At 45.9% G+C, this 12487-nt stretch overlaps 1 protein-coding gene across 1 annotated transcript in view; it reads right to left on the bottom strand.

Annotated features, from left to right (window-relative positions):
• RHBDL3 (rhomboid like 3) overlaps nt 1-12487 on the bottom strand; it is a 70591-nt gene that overhangs the window by 37339 nt on the left and 20765 nt on the right. The gene's annotated exons all lie outside the window — the stretch shown is intronic.

Below are 12487 nucleotides of genomic sequence, written 5' to 3'. Positions count from 1 at the left end.
GTGAGAGGGGGTTTGTTGTTTGTGGGTTTTTTAAAAAAAACCCAAACCAACAATATGGCAACAGTGTATGTAGCATTTGCTGCTTTGATGAAGATTAAAGGAATGACAAGGCAGAAGATGAAAGTCTGCCTTATAATCCAAATGAGAGAGCAAAAAGCAGGGGCTGTTTTAACAGGAGTTTCATCACTGCCTGGTGGTGACGATGATCTGAGCAGCTTAATGATCCTGCTCTCTCTTCCAATAGTGGGAGGCACTTGTGAGAGGAGAAACCCTGATCCAGAAGAGAGTAAGGCCAGTCAAAAGTAAATGCATATCCCTCCACCTTGAAATCCACCTTCTCACCATTAGAAGTCACCTGATCTGAGTTGCCTGAACATGTGTGGTAAAACATTAGTGCTGGCTTCAGTGATGCACACTCTCTTCCCCTGTAAATAATGAATTTCTCCACCACTGCCCAGACAATATAAAGTGCTTAAGGGCTGTCCAGCAGTACTTTTAGCACATGTTAGATTGCTTTGACCTGAGGTGAACCCGAGGGCTGAAAACATCACCCAGCTCTCAAAAGCCAGATTGCATTTAAGCACGGAGGATATACCCTCACTAACTCACCAAGCAGGGCCCACAGAGAGACCCGCTCCCCAGAAAGCTGCAGCGAGAGAGTACAGAGCTACCCAGCTCAGCATTCACCTAGGCGGGGAGGCGTTCACAGAGCCCATCACCTGGATTCAGGTGTGTCTCTGCAGGAGCACATGGCAAAGTGGAGATGGTGGGAGAAGGGATAAGATTCCCTTTTCCTTGAAGAGCAGAGTAGCCTGAAGGACCAGGTTCATCAGCTAGCCAGCCAATCTGTAGAGGCATTTCTGCGGTAATTCATTTCTCCTACTGTCTTAGGTGCAAAGACAAGGAAGGGACCTACATTACTACCATCTGTTGTAACCTTCTGCAAAAGCACTTCATCTAAACAGACACTGGAAGCACAGATTCAAAGTGAATGGGAGAATAAAAAGATTCAGGAGTGCACCACTGCTCAGTTGTTGGGCAGACAGGAAAGAGGGCTCTCGGACCAGGTTTGATTCTTGGTATTGCCAAGATTTCTGGAGTGAGCCCAGGTGCCTCTTGTAGTGCCTTGACTTTCCCATCTACAAGGCACAAGCAACACACCTCTGTCTGTGTGATCCAGCACAGTGAGGGCTGTGGAGTGCTTACAGAGTGTTACTGGATAATGGCTGCAATGACAAAGGACAATTAGCAAGCCACAGGGCCAAGCCACACAGGGAGAATATGAACAGAACTGGCCTTCCACCAAGGTTTCATGTGTAGAAACGTATCAAACTTTCCAAAGCCAATGACAGCTGGACACCACACTGAACTCCTTGACTCCACAGAGGTTCAGATCCCTCATCCAAGCCACCACAGGCCAAGCAAATCCTGCATCCAGAAATCCCAGGAATTTCTGACTCACAGCTTGCTGAGGAAGCCTATCATGCTCAGCCAGGTACCCAAATCCATGTCTCTGTCTCCACGCATTTTATTAAATGCAAGTCTCTCCCCTATCCTTCCTCTGCCTGTGGGTTTCTTGCTGCAAGTCCTTGCTGAGACACTAAGAGAGGATAGAGCTGAGATGCACTCACAGGACCTGTTGAGCTAGCTTTCAGTCCACTGTCACCTCGATGACCCACCACTCTGAGCGATCCCACCGCGTCTCTCCAGATCAGCCTCCTGGCAGAACACTCACAGGAATCAGCCTCCAGTCTCAGCTGAGGAATTACACACAGTGTTCAAGCCACCCAGAACTAAATTATTCAAAATATGCCACTGTGCTGGCTTTGAAACCAAAGCCACTCCCCAGAAAGAAGCCAGGGTAAATAGAAGCTCCATTATCAGGAGCACTGACAAGGGAGGAGATGAAGCACTAAAACTGAGGGAGATAATTACGTGATTAACGAGACAGCATGGATGGCAGGAGGTGCCCTCCATTATGCCACAAGGCTTAATGCGAAGAGACATGTTTATAGACTGAGCCTTCTTCAGCTCTGCTTCTTCCTGTTTTATTATTTATGTAAGTGCATTAAAACTAATGGAAAGAAGCTGAGGCACTCTAAAAAGTGGTGGGTTTTTTTCAGTGGAAATATAATTTTAAATCCTGATCCAGCACTGGGCACCTTGCACATTCTGCTGGAGAGATGTCCTCAGCTGCAGCAACAGGCTGGGCAGGTGACAGCCCAGACTGGTGAGTCATGTACCCTACATCTCCAGCCCAGCTCTGGTGCTGACTGCACATTTCTGAGATTGTGGACAAGGTGAAGCCTACAAGAGATCACCTAGTGACTGCCATGACCAAACCCACCCTAGCAGTTAAAACCTTTTCTTAAATCCTTAGGCAAGAGGTTTAACTCTCTTTCCAGAGCTACTTGTCAGCACTGGTCCAGACATTGTTATATGTACAAATGCCCAATCTTTTGAATTGCTCTCTCTTTTGAATTCCTCTAGTTTTTAGGGCTCCACAATCTCCTGAAGCAATGAGTTCTGCAGTCTAACTAAAATAAAACCCTCTTTTCATCTGGATGGTGTAAGGCCTTGAATATCAAAAGCTGAAAACAGCAATATCCATACTACCATGAAACACAATATTCTCATTCACCACCACATAATTATTGTTTACATCTTTTTAGTCATGTCTTACTGGAGAATCTCAAAACCCTGTATCAATATTAATTACATCTCTCAGGGCTTCTACATCATGAGAGGACATAATGTGTAAGCCACTTCATTCAGAGCTGAAATGCAATACACTCTGGGTGGGATGCTGCCATATATTTGGACTATGTAACTCAGTAGAAGGCATAGCATGTAAAGTCAACCTCACAACTGGGAGACAGACAGGCTCTAATCACTATTGCTACGAGGAAATTATAGAAAAAAACCCAAACCCAACACACAACAGTCAGAAGAGCTGTTCAGCTGGGGCTGTATTTCAGGCCAAGTTCCTACAGTCAGATCCCTGCTTGCCCTCAGGTTAATTAAACATACGCAAGCATTTCTGAAAAATTTGCTGCTATTGACAATGTCTCCTGTCACAGCGGCGTCTCTGCTGGTACAGATGAGGCAGATGAGCCTTCTCATTCAAAACAGGGTTTTGGTCTGATACTATCTGGAAAAAGTAGCATAGGTCATACCTGCGCAAAAGAGTCAGGAGTAGCTGAAATGCTTCTGTTCTGTATAAGGACAAAAGCCCAATGAATTACCTCTATCATATGATGATGATATACTTTCTGACCCAGCAGTAACACTGGAGAATGTTACACAGCAGCTGCTAAAGTTAGACAGTTTTGAATCAGCAGGTCAAGGTAACTTTCATCCAAAAGATTTTAAAAAGCCGGTACTAATACTGATTTTCTGCAAGTCTGGGAACACTAAAGGAACACCAAGATCTGCTTTTTACCTTTCTTCCAGCTCTGAATCAGCAATGCAGCACTTCCAACCATGGCTCCAAAACTCCTGTCCAAACATGGTGACAGGCACCCACACCACTCCCAAAACTGCAGGGCTGTGACAAGAATTTAATGGGACAAAGCAGGTCTGTTGGCCTAATAGCAACCCCCAGCAAATGAACAGATGATTGATACTGAGCAATACATAATCGAAAGAGGACTGGTCTAATATCAGTCAGAATAGGCTACAGAAAATAGATTATGTTCAGCTGATATTACTGGGATGAGAATACAAACTTGGCACAAATCATAAGACAAGATTGCTGGTATAACTGATTTCTGCAGGCCATCTGACATCACCAGACAGCCCTCTGTTTGAGGACTTACTGTGACACAGACTCAGGCTGTCACACATCCAACATGCTAAAGTCTGGTTATTTGACAGGTCACAAAAATAAAACTAAACTAGAGAGCTACCATCACATGGAGATGCCACTAATGGGGACCCATGAGAATTCATTCTTGCCCCTACAGAATTATCATTAGTGACAGGAGAAAGCATAAGTCTGCGTCATGCTCACCGATGAGCTAAAGCAGCAAGTTACTAAGCATGAGCTGGGTCTTCTGATAAAGCTGGGTGCTTGCAAACAATACATATAACAGTAAAAACAAACAGGAAGGCATATGGCCAGGAGCCAAGAATGCCAGCCAGCTTACAGGATGGGGAATGCCATCTACAGAAGCAGCCACTCGGGAAAAAAAAAAAAGCCTTTATTTGTTACACTGAGCGCTCTCAAGGTAACACTGCCTTCAGAAAAGGAACCATGACCTGCAGGTTTGTAAATGAGGTGACATTACTTCTTCATTTGGCACTTAGTTACTGGTATAGTCTGACTGGCTTCACTGACAGGCTCAATTCATTAGCTTGTGAAAGGCAAGGTTAAGCAATGACTTGATCACTGTCCAGAAGAACCACAAAGGGAACAGAAATTTGGCAGTAGAGGATTCTCCACTATGACAAAGGTATTACCACATCTAGGGGCTAGAGGTCAAAACTGGGCAGCTTTAGATTAGAATAAATTGATTATTTTTGCTATTAACACATGGAATGTCTCACTAACTTCACCAGAGGTTTTACAATTGAATTGCAAGTTTTTCTAGGAGATGAGCTATGGCCGAGGTCAATCAGAAGACCACTCAAAAAATCTTCTGGCCCTCGTTATGAGAGACTAGGCAATCCCACCAGCTCCCTTCTGACCTGACTGCGAGTTATTATGGCTCAGAAAAACTTAAATCAAACAGATGCATTTAAAGCTCCAGCTAACAACTGCAATAACATACATATAACCAGAATGACCCACATATACTGGAATTCTAGAACAACCACCACAGAGCAAAATTCCTACTAAACAGACTGGGAAACATTTAACTCATACTCATTTTACATCTGGCTTTGCTCAGTCATGGGGACTAGAAGCTACCAAAGAAACTCCTCTGCTTTCCAAGCTAAACTGGAGCAGAAGATAATGTCAGCCCTCTGAAGAGGAGACAGAGGTATTGCGTGATTCCCTGCAATGCCTTGTAGGCACCTGGCATTCCACTACGACATAACTATCTCAGAAGTACTCCAGACAGGCTGGTTCCAAATTGGAGCCCAGAGCTGGGAATATTAATTACTACTCTAACCTCTATCATTTAAACACTTGAGAGCAAGCAATCCTGGTTTGCATCTTTCCAGGGTGATCACAGGGGTTACAACTGCAGTAAGGAGCCAGACTGCTGGAAGCTGCACTGGTTCACATTGTTTCTTAGGAGATATATCCAAATCAGTCCTGGATGACACCCAGACTGCAGGTTCCCTGCATGGAGGACTGCAAGGGTAAGATCCGCAGTGTTTGCACTTTCCCAGTGTCTGCTGTGTCAAATATACTTTGGTTTAAGGGTAGAAGAGCTTTGTCCAAGTGCCAAAGCTGCGCAACCACAAATCAGAAAAAAAATCAAACTGCATTTTTGGCTTCTTATATGCTCTTACTGGATATGAGGGACAAACGCAAGGCAAGGCACAACATTTCTAGAGTTCTCTTTGCCACAGTTTTCAAACAGACACAAAACGCATCTGAAGTTTTAAAGCAAATCACGATTTAATAAAGACTCCACAACAGGAATGCAGCTGACTTCATAGGAAGAAGGACTGTCCCTGCAGGTTTCCAGCCCAAGCCTTGTGGCTGGAGCAGAGCAGTTCTCCCTGCAAGGGACCAAACGCAGCACTGGCCTGTGGCTAGCTGTGCCCTGCAAGGTGTAGTGTTTCTGTGGGGCCCAAACACGGTGCGCAGGGATCCCTTTTACACGCTCACCAGCCTGACAACAAACTGTACCACACAGAAATCCCTCTTTTAGTCAGTTACTTGGGGAAAGGCTCCTTCTCACAGCATTAACAAGTCCTCACAGAGCCTGGCCCTGCCTGGGCCCTACCGGGGCTCCTTGCTGGCTCAGGAGACAGCAGCAGACAGTCCCTTTGCAGCCTCCCACACAGCAGAGCCCTCGTCCTGTCAGTTAAACCTGCACTCACTCAGAGCCCCTCTCCTTGCCTGCCTCCACCTCATTTCTGCCTCCTTTACTGACCTAATCAGATTTCTCATGTGTGCAGGGCTCACACACGCTTTAAAGAGCACCTGCTTCCTCCGACAAGCCTGTGCGCTCTTCCCAAGCTCTAATATTCCCCTTTTACTTGAACAGACTGGCTTGAATGCAGTTTAACCATTCAAAGCTGAAGCCCCCATGGGCACCCAGAGGCAAGCAGACCTCCCACTTAGTTTTCCTGCCACACTGCAGCAAAGAGACCTGCTCCTTCACTAGGACAGGGTGATGTCTGCACGTTGCCGGCAGGGCTGTGAGCTGTAGGGGACCAGGCACACAGCAGGCTGGCCGATCTTTGGCAGAGGCCTGTGGTCCGTATTTGCTGCATTAAGACTTAGAAACAACAAGCCCTGGCTACTGCAATTCACAAGCTCTATTACTGGGGTGACACTTAAAACACATACTTAAGTGCAGAGATAGCTTTCCAAAACTGTTATGACCTCAAAGCAGATGACTAGAAGAAGGAAGCAGAGAAGGCACAGGCAACAACCATCATTAGAGAGACAGCATAATTAAGAGCATGCATATTACACTCCTCAGTAATGAGGAAATCAAAACAACCCCCCAGTGTCACCTGAGAGCTGCAAACAAAAGGGAAACAAGCCAGGAGGGAGAAACAAAAAGACCAGACTGAAAAGGAAGGTTAGGAAATAGCAATACTCTTCCTCCTCATGCATCATACTGTATCTCTGGGGAGCAGGAAATAAAGAGGGCAGGGGGGGAAATCTTCTCACCTGCAAGTTAACTAGAGAGACTAATCCATCCAAAACAATCCCACCTGGCTTCCACTGGGGATTAATTAGCCCATCAAGTGGGGCCAACTTCTAGCAGAGCATCCTCATGGAGCACACTGCAGGCTGCTGCACTTCGGATGGTCACAGAGAAGGGAGTGCAAAGGCTCAAAAGGAGGACTGGGGAAGGGGCAGGAGGAGAGGGCAGCCCAGACTGGCTGAGAGGAAGCCAGATGAATGGAAAAAAGCAAGCAGGGAGGTGAATGAGCAAGAGGTGATGAATGGTAGGGAGGGCATGGAAGTTTTACACAGGGCAGAGAGCAAAGACAGACCTGAATGGGGAAGACTGAAAGATGCCGCTTGAATGGAAGGGGAAAGAGGGAGGAGAAATGAGGCAGAGAGAGAGCTGAGCAGCACAAAGTGAAATAGTGCAGGCAGAATAGCTTCCCACATGGACTTGACAAGGCCTTAGAGAGAGAGACAAGTAACACAGCATGAACTTTAATCCAAGAGCAGAAAAGCTGCCTGGAGCAGACAGTGTTACTGTCGTCTGTCCCTGTATAATCCTTCCACCATCAGGCACCTTCTTTGCTCCCAGTCAACAAATTCTCATGAACCCAGAGCAACTCGAACAGCAGACACCAAAGGCCAGACGTCCCCCATCAAAGTTGTAGCAAAACTGAGTCAGTGACATAGAAACAGCTGATGGGATAAAGCACCAAAATAATTACAAGCAGCAGTCCAAGAAATGCAAGTGTAACGCTACCCTAAAGGTGGGACAAGATGCAGTTTATATGTACGACATAGAAACACCGTTTATCATCAGTGTTATTTGCAGGGCCTTCCTCCCATTTCTAAAGCCAGGATGATATCTTCAAAACAAAACTTTTTCAAGTAAAAACTTGGAGATTTGAGTCACACCAAGACTTTCCTGTGAATTTGCCTTAGATTTGAATATTGATTGTTTAGAAGAACTTCCCTCAGATTCTACAAGACCAAAACACTGGACATCACCATTTTCAAAATGTTTCATTAGAAAATTGCCATTTATGTTTACATTCAGAGTACCCAGATGGTTTGGCTCAAGTCAAATTAAATATTGTGCTCAGAGAAACAAAAAGTATTTTTCCCAATCTTCTGGGGAATTGCAAACAAAGCTCTATATATCATTATTCACCCACCTCTGTCCTTTTCACAGCTGGGGAAGATAAAGCATTTAGAAAGGACACATCTTATTACTTCAAGTCTCACTGGCAGAGCCCAAAGCTGGATACACTCCCATCCATTTTGGGGTGTCCAGGTTGAGATAGGCCAAGGTATTCGTTATCCTCCTAGGTCTATCAGTCACCCCCTACATGACCCTGTGCCAAATCTAATTTTCCCAATTGCAAAGCAAAAGATACAGTAACTTGCTCTAAAAGGGATAGTGTAAGGTCTTAAATCATAGTCCTTTACTTCATGCTCAGAAATTCTTTCATATTTATCAGGAACAACCATTTAAAGCTAATTCAGTGCCTGAAGCTCACGTTTCACTCGCTCATAGACTTCACTGTCACACAAGCTGAAATGAGAGGTCATAGAAACCCAGTAGAAGGTGGGACACAGCCCTCAAAACAAACACAATGGAAAAGAAAACAAATTTAAATCTAAGACTTGACCCTACTTTGCCTTTTCAACACATCAGGGAAGTCAAACATACAAATTGGCAACACTTTAAAGTGTTGCTAGAGGAACCACGAGGGGCCCATCTGTGCCTCAACTTGAGACTGGTTCTGCCTCCTCCTTTTTGTTTCTTGCACCAAGCAAATATAACAATACCAATGCAGTTAATTTCAGGCAAAAAATGTGAGCATCCTGGAGTCCGAGCACAAGCAGCAACTCATCTGAGAAAAGACATAGGATTTCTTCCCCCCCCTAAAGAAATAGCAAAGGAATTCCTGAGAAATCTGGGCTGGATCATCAACCGTCTCAGAGAGGTCCAAAAATATAGGACAGAGACTTGGGATCTGGCTGTTAGCAATCAGGTCTCTATCACAGAGTGCACTTTGATATGATAATTTGTGCTCTTTATGATTCACAGTGGTACCGCTGCCGTTGGCTCAGTAGACAGATTCCACTTTATGAACTGGGAACTCAAGGCAGAGAGGCAAAGTAATTCACCCAAAGATGCAAGAGGCTTAAAATACTACTATGGTTGAGATAAGCTGCCTGTGCTCCAGCCACCTCCATGAAGCACTCCTACACTGCCACCTAATAAAAATTGGAAATTGCCAAATACTAGAGGAGGGATTTTTAAGGAAGGGTTAAGATAAAGGTCAAAGCACCCCCAGGAAGTACAATAAGCTTGGCGATATCCACAAGCAACAAGAAAAGATGTCCAAGTGTGAGTCTCTCCTGGAAGCAGAAGGGAGATGAAGAGATGGACGTGTGTTTGTGCAGGCATACGCACACACAGCAGCGGCAGAGGAACGGTAAGGGTCTCCAGAAAGGCTGCTCAGCCAAAGCTGACAAGCTTGAACATTGCAACTTCACAGGCCAGTCGAGCCCATGAAGAACCATTACTGCAAACAGAAGAGTGTCTTGCTTTTCCATCTGCCAGCCTGGGCACAGGCAGATCATGTTACATATGGCACTGGGGGGAAGGGAAAGAGAATATGAATAATTCTCAATTCAGTGAAAGGAGTGTGAGCTGTGCAGCTGCTGCAGTACAAGCAAGCCCTAACAGCACTAGCTATTGCTTTAGGTCAAGAGATCATACCATTTCAGCCTGTTTCCTGACTTGTGCTTCGTCCCAGCTGCTTTCCTCTCCCTTTAGTGCCTGCCTGCAGGAACAGCTAGCTCTCTGGAAGAAATTCAAACACAAGGAGAAGAGGTTACATGTGCCTGAGGGAAGTGACAACACAAGGCAGGTCACTGCTTAGTCTAAAAGCACTGAAGCAGGGTCAACACCTACTAAAAATAAATACATAAATACTCACATACATACTATACAGAAGAAGGATTTACTCAGATGGGACAGCCAGGAGCTCAGGCATGCTTGGAGTTCCTTGAATCTGCATCTCTGGGAAACTGGCAGTTATTACAAATGAATCAGACAGACTTATGCTGCCAGCGGCTAGGCACTGACAAGTCATCCTCCCTCCAGGAAGGGCTGCTGTAGCATCCATGCACTTAGAGACCACCACCATTCCACACCCAGCCTGGGAACTGTAGTTCTTTTCTGCTCCCCAAATCTAAATGTCCCATATCAGACAGCCAAGGCAAAGCCACTACCACAGGCTGGTCAATCTTCTTATGCAAATGAACTTAGGGTAATAGGGACAGTTACAATGAGTCCCTGACAATGTTTGCCTTTGTGCACACTAGTGGTAAATATAGACTGAGCTGCTTTCTAAGGATGGGGGGTGAGGGGAGAGCTGCACTGAGGGACAGCCCCTCAGCTTCTCAGAGGGATGGTAAGGAAGTAAGCACTGTTTAAATGCAAGGATGTTCTCAGAAGCGTGGAGCTGATGGGCAAGGAAGGAAGCAGATGCTGCAAATAAAAGTCATTGACTGGAAGTCTCAAAAATATTCAGGGAAGCAGAGCCACTGTGGCAGGCCTGTGGAGCTATCCCCCCTGCATTACAACCTTCATTCCACAGACAGAAAACTTCCACAGCATTCATCCAGCTGAGAATCTCAGCCCGCAGGATTGAGACACCCGAGAAGAGCTCCCACCAGAGCCAAGACTGGATGTAGCACAAACACCCCACCCAGAGCAACTGCTGGCAGTCTCCAGGCTGCAAGCGCACAGTGGCTGACTCTGGCTCAGTCACTCCTGCACTGACGGCTTTGCCTCTTGGTTATCTCAGCACGCTTCAGCCCCATGAATCTCATATATATGCTCTACTTTTGTTGTAGCCCTCCAGGGCCCATGCAGCAGCCGTGGAAGAAACCTAAACAAAAAGCAGTCGCCTCCTGGAATCCTGTCATGCAAACAAGACTCTTCCCACCCATAGCCACAAGGACTGAATGTGAGGGACTGAACACCCCCCACCCACCCCTGCCTGGTGGTCTTTTTGTCTCGTGACCTTCCCCACACAAACACAACCCTACAACAATCAGACAGGCAACATAATGCGCCAGCAACCGGCTTTCCCAGCCCTTCAAGGCAAGCTGGGGAGGGAAGGGGGGAGAGCTGGGGAGAGCTGAAAGGATCTGGGGATGAAGAACAGATAGGATGGGCAAGGAAATACCAAGCAGTGTTTTAATTTCTACTTGTACAGTCCCACGAGCCAGGACAAAAATAGTTCTAATGAAAGACACAAAATAAATGTTATCTCAAATGGCTTAAAGGGACATGGGAATACCAGCCAGTACAATTTTCATACCAAAAAAATAAAATAAAATCCAACAATGCTTCTAAACCCTGTGAACATCTTTTAACATTCCCTCCAAGAAGCCCACAAAATTGAGCCCTTTGGTGCAAACTTTGCTAGTTTTACTTGGCTATCTTTGAGATGGATTAAATATAAAAGGTCTTCCTTTAGACTGGGAGAACACTTTTTTGCAACAGCTGTAGCTGTAGACAGCACCAACACACATGGAAACTCTCCCTGGTGTGACAGCTTCAAAGAACAGAAAGTTTCTGCCAGTTTGTCCTAACCATGAAAAAAAGAGAGTTATCACCTGTGCTACTGATAGCAAGGAGTAAATGTACCTCCAGGTCCCAGATTGTCCTTGCAAGGTAACAGATACCCTTTGGTTACTGCAGGACACATATCACCTCTGGGAAAGAGCAACAAGGGTCTCCAAGGACTTGTTAGGAACAGATCAGTAAGGTAAGGGGAAATTCCTGTCTTCTGAACTGCCAAGGGATTCTCCCCTGCTCCCCATGAACATACAGGAAAAAATAGAGACTCCACAGGAAATCAAACCAAATAAAGCATAAAGAAGTATTATCTCTCAGGGCCTGGATTCAGTGATTTTAGCAGGGCTCTCAGCTACATTTCAGGGCACTGGAAATACATACTAAGTACCTTTACAAGGAAAGGAGGCTGTGCTTTTGCCAAAAGCTGAGATCTGTGTCCCATGAAATCCTGGCAGCTGAGGCAGTAACAGAAAAGCAAAGCTACGGGAAAGCACTTGTGTGATTTACAGACACATTAGCCACCTAGGGAGCGTGTAAGAAATGTACAGTAAGAAATGACATCTCAACTCCTACTGCCAGCACCCCCCCACAACGCTGTTACTATTATCCACACCCTTGATTAAAGCACTGCAATCACACAGTGGAAACCACCTGACGAGCCAGGTATGAAATCACCTCCATGGGATGGTGCAGCTGATGTAAAGAGACAAAGTCTCGACAAAGGCTGCTTGCAGCAGCTGGGTGCAGGAGGCATCTCCCAAACCCAGAGCGCAGTGCACCAGGCCACATCTGGCCCGCTGGCCCCGATGAGGGGGTACAGAGCTGCAACCAACTCTTGCCTACGTCCTGACATGAACTGGAGTAACTGGAAGAGCAGCAGCACCGAGCCCGCACACAATTGGCAAACTTCCCACAGCAAGGATACTGTCTCCTGTCAATCCACTCCAGCCTTAATCCTCTGTGGAAAGATCCCATCAGCACCATGTTAAGAGGCAATCTTTCAAGCCAGACGCCAACAATTAATGACAGCGAAGATGAGGGAGGAACGGACAGATGGA

Source organism: Strix uralensis, chromosome 19, assembly GCF_047716275.1.
Source record: "Strix uralensis isolate ZFMK-TIS-50842 chromosome 19, bStrUra1, whole genome shotgun sequence".
NCBI lineage: Eukaryota > Metazoa > Chordata > Aves > Strigiformes > Strigidae > Strix > Strix uralensis.
The sequence above is the reverse complement of the archived record's forward strand: the minus strand, read 5'-3'. Positions and strand labels throughout refer to the sequence as shown.